Source organism: Bison bison, unplaced genomic scaffold (assembly GCF_000754665.1).
Source record: "Bison bison bison isolate TAMUID 2011002044 unplaced genomic scaffold, Bison_UMD1.0 scf7180017864473, whole genome shotgun sequence".
NCBI classification, from domain to species: Eukaryota; Metazoa; Chordata; class Mammalia; order Artiodactyla; family Bovidae; genus Bison; species Bison bison.
The window spans coordinates 10,330,703-10,337,521 of NW_011495034.1; positions in this window are offsets into that span (position 1 = coordinate 10,330,703).

Below are 6,819 nucleotides of genomic sequence, written 5' to 3' on the forward strand. Positions count from 1 at the left end.
CACCTTCTGAAGGAATCTGTTCAGCTATTGGTTTTTATATACAGAGATAATTCAAATTATGTTACAGGTAAAATTCTGGACAGGATATTCATTCAAATAATATAATAACATTCAAGGAAAATGGTTGGTGGTTGGCAAATAAACATGATATTTATCAGGCTTTCCAATCTCACAGAAAAAACAATTACTGTGTTTGTTGTGCAAATAACACCTCTCCCATTTTCCTACAGCCCTGTTGTCATTTAGAAGCAAGAGCTTTATATGTTGTTAGCAAAGCCATTTCCTTAAATTCTTTGGTAACATTTGCTTTTATAGGCAATGAAATATATTCTACTTTTTACTTTTTTAAAGACAAACATCTGGTAACAAGAGTAAAGTTGATGAAGCTAGAATTAGTGGAATTAGATGAGAAGGTCAACTTGAACTAAGTTATAGAAATGTAAGTATTGAGCATCTCTTATTAGTGGAAATGCACATACATTTAGATAATCATACAATGAAAAGGAAATTATTTATAAAAAATTTTTAAATTAAAGTTTGAGAGAGATGAAATATCTTCCCAAGCCCTGTTTTAGGAAGGCTTTAATTTTATTCTCTTTGTTAATAGTAAGTGGAAAACAACATTTCCATTTGTGCCTCTTGTCTTCCTCTGATCTAATTTTTTTTTATTTTTTGGTACAAAGTCACTGTAGGGAAGAAGGGGCAGAAAATTATGTTAAAGGTAAAAGGAGGTACATCAGAATTCTCAGCAGTTTACTGGAGCTTACATAGATTTGATCCGGCAGCATCAAAACAAAAGTGGTGACTGAGGCACATATTTTTAGTGTCACATCGAAAATTTATTAAATTGTACACTTTTAATGAATGTATTTTATTTTGTGCATTATTTCTCAATAAAGCTATTTAAAAAAAAATGAATGAGTGTTCCTGGAAAGGAGTCAGGGCTAAGTTTTTATAGAGAAGACAGTGAAACAAAGAAGGCCAGTTCTTTAGTTATAGCTTCATCAGTTGCCTCTTTAGGTGTCTCAGAGGTTAAAGCATCTGCCTGCAATGCGGGAGACCTGGGTTCAATCCTTGGGTGGGAAGATCCCTTGCAGAAGGAAATGGCAACCCACTCCAGTATTCTTGCCTGGAGAATTCCATGGACAGAGGAGCCTGGTGGGCTACAGTCCACGGGGTCGCAAAGAGTCGGACACGACTGAGCCACTTCACTTCACTTCACTTTAATCAGTTGCCTTACTTGGGAAAGCCAAGTTGGTTGTTCTTAAGTTTCATTTTCTTACGTCTGCTTCATGGACTCTGGCTCCAACTTTTGGTTTGCTTGGAACTACCAAAGCATTAGAGCCTTCTTGGTCTAATGATCCCCTTGTTTAATTATTTTAACATTTGATACTTGAATTTTGAACAAAGATCACTTAGGAACAAAAACAGGAGGAAAAAAATTCACTATCCATCCTCTTCTTCAATCCTGAAGGAATATTATGTTGGAAATTGCTCTTTGTACAATCTGCGTATTCATCCACTTCATTTGGATCCTCACACAACTATGTTTTAAAAATATTTGGGGAGATTTATATTTCAAATATTAGAAAATAAAATGTACCAATGGAACAGACAAAAGCATGTTACTCCACAACTGTGCAAGCCCATTTGTGGGATAAATGGCAAGTGGAAGTGTTTCATAATTTTGGAGACTTACAACACCCGAACACAACGAATCAGTGAATACAATACAGCCAACAGCACACCTGTGATTCTAGAAGCCTTGTTTTCTTGGGTCATTCTGACACTGTTTCAATCTAATTTTTAAATAATATCCTATATTGATTAAAAGAATTGGCTTTAAACTAACCTAGACATGAATTTAAGAATCAACAAAATCACTTCCTGGATATATAAACTTGGACAAGTTAATTATCATCCTTAAATTTTAACTGTCTCATCTAAAAAAATGGAGATAATGATAATACTCATATTTAGGGTTTTGAAGGTTAAAATATGGTAATTATTAAAGTTTTATACCTCAGAGACTCACACAAAGTAAATATTCAAGTAATTATTAATTTATGCTGTCACAATTAATGATAAGATGACTCTTTCATTTACTGCCAAAAGTAAGTCCATAATAGACGACCTGCACTGTGTGTGAGAGGAAATAAAGACATGAATATTGGTTACCAGAAACTGCATAATGCTTTAGATACCTAAGCTCAAGTCAACAACAGCTCCTCAAGAACAATTGTTTGTATTCAGTTTTCTTATTATCTCCAGAGATACACTTTCACTTAGCCAGTGGTCACCAGCCCATCAGACACATGGTAAAGGGAAACCCTATATTTCCTATTTTCCCTCCTTCTATAATGGCAATTTATTTTTAATAAGAAATAAATCATTTTGCAATAGTCACAGTCATATTTATTCTACTAATCTTATACACATGCTAAATTCTTCATAAAGTTCTACCTAGCATGTCTGTGAAATCTAAACTATGGGCCAGTTATTTTGTGTAGCAACATTTAATTGGATGTTTATTTGCACTAGATTTTCTATGTATCTGTGAAACAGCACATTAGAGATAAAAATGTTAACACTTTAGGGAAAAAAGAGATTTTGGCCATTCTGATTATCTGCAAAGTATTTCATCTTTGGATCTTTCTGAAAAAAAAAAAAGATGTGTGCAAAATAATTAGCTTTTTAGTTATCAGATATAAAAAATTTAAATTTAGAATTAGAAATGTGCTCACAATGGATATCAATGGGTGAAAATGTAGCTGATCTATGATTTGTGGGTTACATTCAAAAACTTCTTTGCCAAGTAATAGCAATAGTTTACTTCAATTCAAAGTATGTGTCTTTTATATATTAATAGATGTTTTTAAATTCACACAATTTTAGGGCAGGCCTACAAGGAACTTTAGCAATCTAATTTAACCCCTTCATTTTGCCATAAAATAAGTAAACCCAAGAGATTTATGAGAGATGTCCCTGGTCACACAACCAGTTTGAGGCACAGTCTGAACAGTAGGCTAGATCACCTGATTTCCAATTCTGTGATACTCAAAGTGAGAGGATAAAGATGGATGCTCTGAATGTTTCAGAAAGGCCAGTGATTCCAAGATAGTTTCACAGTTCTCAGTCATCAATCTCACTTATTGCCAAACTTTTCAGGGAAACTGGTATTATAGAAGCAGCATTTATACTCAAAAATGCCAAGTGTAACCACAATTGCTTGACATCAGGAATGGAAACAGAGCGTACTCCCTACATTATGCAGTCATTATCTAAGATTATTCAATATGCTTGCAGGATTACCAGAATATTTCATGGGTTACCAGAAAAGCCTGAGATTTAAGTAAATTAAGTTTTCTGTTAATCATATTATTCACCATCTTTTCCTTTTGAGATATTTACCTGAAAGAGTCAAAGCTGTCAATATAGGAGAGGCATTACCTAATTAGAATGTGATCACTCAGACAGCCAGACACTATAACAATTTTCTCTGTGTTCACTAGCTCTGAGCTGAAAATGGTCCACTTTTTAAATCTATTATTTAGAAAGTCCAAATTAAAATGTTTGCTTTTTTGATGCAAAATATCTATTATTATTCTTTCTGAAGAGTTATTTTGGGTTCATATATAGCTTTACAAAGAATATATATTAGAAATTTTCATTTTTAATAAAAGTTGATGGTTAAAAAATAATTTTTCATCACCCAAGTACTGTGCTTTTCTAATACTCATTGTGGTGCACAATATCACATTAATTTAAATACATGTATTAAAATACCATTAATTTAAAAACAAGTATTTTTCTGTCCTATAATGTTTGTGGAGGAAGACTCTGATACCTAGAATACTCATCTCTTAAAATTCTTCATATCGGCTAGCCCTTCTTCATTCAATATATACATGAATGCCCACATACTGGAGTAGGTTACCATTTCCTTCTCCAGGGATCTTCCTGACCCAGGGCTCAAACTCAGGTTTCCTGCATTACAGGCAATTCTTTACCAAATGAGTACCTGGGAAGCTCTATACATAAGCTTGCTTTTCTCCACAATTGTTAGCCTACTTCTTTCAAAATTATCTTTAAAAATTATTCCCTGATATCAAAGCAGGAAAGGCAATATATGGAATAAATGAAAACTGATTTACAGTGGAGTGGTCAAACTTGGGGCTTCGCAGGTGGCGCAGTGGTAAAGAATCTGCCTGCCAATATAGGAGATGCAGGAAACATGGGTTCCATCCCTGGGTCAGGAGGGTTCCATCCCTGGGTCAGGAAGATTCCCTGGAGAAGGAAATAGCAACCCACTCCAGTATTCTTGCCTGGGACATCCCATGGACAGAGGAGCCTGGCAGGCTATAGTCCGTGGGATTGCAAAGAGTTGGACACGACTGAGCATGCATGCATGCATGGTCAAACATGATGTTAAAAGATAATAGGGAAATGAGAAGAGAACAGAATGAGCAAAACAGAGAGAGATCGTGGCTCAGAAAGAAATCATGGGTTGTTTGTAGCTCAGAAAAAGTCAAGATCTTAAAACATCCCACTAGCACAATTTGGGCCAGGTGATTGTGAAGTCTTTTCTATGTTTTTATTGATAGGAAACCTTGTTTAAATTTTTTATTTCTGATCTTTATCAATCTCTATTATAAGAAAATACATTATTATTAGCCTAACTCACATGAATTATAATATTCACTTCTTTTTGAGATTAATAATCACATTGTTAATGTCATAATAGTTGAAAAATCATCTTATGTTTAACTTGCTGAGAGTACAAAAACTTTATTAATCCTTATTTATCTTAAACTTAGTAAATGCAAGCATCTTTATGGATGATGATTTTTATTTATTATAACTAAGAAAATTTTACCAAAACTCATGAGAGCCAATGATGTTTTTACTTTTTTATTTTTTTTAATATAAATGTTTGTATTTTAATTGGAGGTTAATTACTTTACAATATTGTATTGGTTTTGCCATACATCAACATGAATCCACCACAGGTATACATGTGTTCCCCATCCTAAACCCCCTTCCCTCCTCCCTCCTCATACCATCCCTCTGGGATGTTTTTATTTCAAAGTATCAAACTGCTAAGTCTTCCAATAAACCAAATATTTGTATAAAAGCTTATTTGATGACTGCAAATAATTGGAGACCTTTATCTGGGTTCGTTCATTCATTGCTTTACATAAAAAATGTTTACTGATGGCCTACAATACACAGAACACTGGAAAAATACAGAGGTTGAAAATGTAAGACTTGTTTCTTTGTATACTAGGTTAACAAATTGAGAAAATAATTAAAATATATACACAAAGAAGGATCCAGCACTGATTATAGCAGGAAACAGTAGAAGCTTAGAGTTTCTAAAAGTGAAAGTAAAGCTTCTAGTAATATTACACAAACTGCATCAAGCTAAATATATAGACAGAAATGATTAAAGTTTATATAGAAAATGACAGGGGACATATGTTATAGGAAAAAAATGAGTTCAGTTATATTTCTATGAAACATTAAAGGATTTTCATTGACTATCATCTGTCTAAATGTGATTTTTTGGTGGGGTTCAGTTAGTTCAGTTGTGATGAATTTTTTAATATCAATACTCAGATTTTTCATTAATGCTTGAAATATTTCTTTAACACTTTGAATATTTTATTTCCTTTCCTCAGTTTTCTATATTTGTTCCTCCTGAAATTTTTCTTTTAAATAAAATTAAAGTTTCTCAGCCTGTTCTTCATATTTCAACTTGTAATGCTTGTCCTCTTTTTCTTTCTCTCAGATGTTCTCTGATGCGTGTCTTCATTTCTAAATTCTAGTAATTCATTTTCTCTTCAGGAGTTTTTACTAGTCTATTTTTCCCTACATTGATTTTTTTCAGAATTTGCTCTTTATTTTCAAGCTTTCTAAGAAGAAAAGATTACTGTGCTTTGTTTCTACTGTTTTGATTAGAAACACTTGTTGGTGTTTAACTAAGTTGTAACTTTGCTCCAGAGTACTACTATTCTTAGTCGATCATTTCAAATGCCATAATAGTCATCTGGTTGGTCAAGTCACTATGAATTATTGTCTTGTCTTCTGATCTGTCACCAAATATCTACTACATTAGTCTCTTTCATATACTGATGAGCTATTTCTTTGCTCTGATTTATTATAAAAAGATGATTATATTAAGTTATTCATTATATCCTGATCACGTTGAAGCTCACTTTTTTTTTGTCTCAGCCATTTTTTAAGAGGCTCACATTTTAATGGGCATTATGTCCATATGTTTTTGTTAAGTTTATATAGAAAATCAAATTGGAAAAGAAAAATAAAATCCAGACCTCCTAACACAGCCCTCTAATTCTCAAAAAATATTTTAAAATTGTATAATAGACACTGAGCTTACAAGCAGAGTTAAAAAGAAAATGACAATCTATAAAACTTGCTCCAGTGCAATCATGTTCGGTGACTCACACTGTTGTGCCTTTTAACCTCTGCTCTTAAAAACAAGCCCTTAGAAGGTCATTGCAACCTTAAATGATGTTGATTTTCTTCAGATTATGCTGTAACTTGACAGGAGTCATAAAAAGGCCACATTGTAAATGATATATCTTGGTTACTAATGTCCTTTTCTGCTGGCACTCAGACAGCTCTTGTCAAAGCTCTTAGACCAGATAATGCTTTCCTCCTCCCTTAAAGGATAATCTGAAAATGTTACCTGGACTGTTATCAATGTCCCAGAATTGCTTTCTATAGACAGGTCATGTCTTGAAAAGAGGAAAAAAAAACTACAGATAAGCTTCTTTTATGCTCTTTTGTTAATAC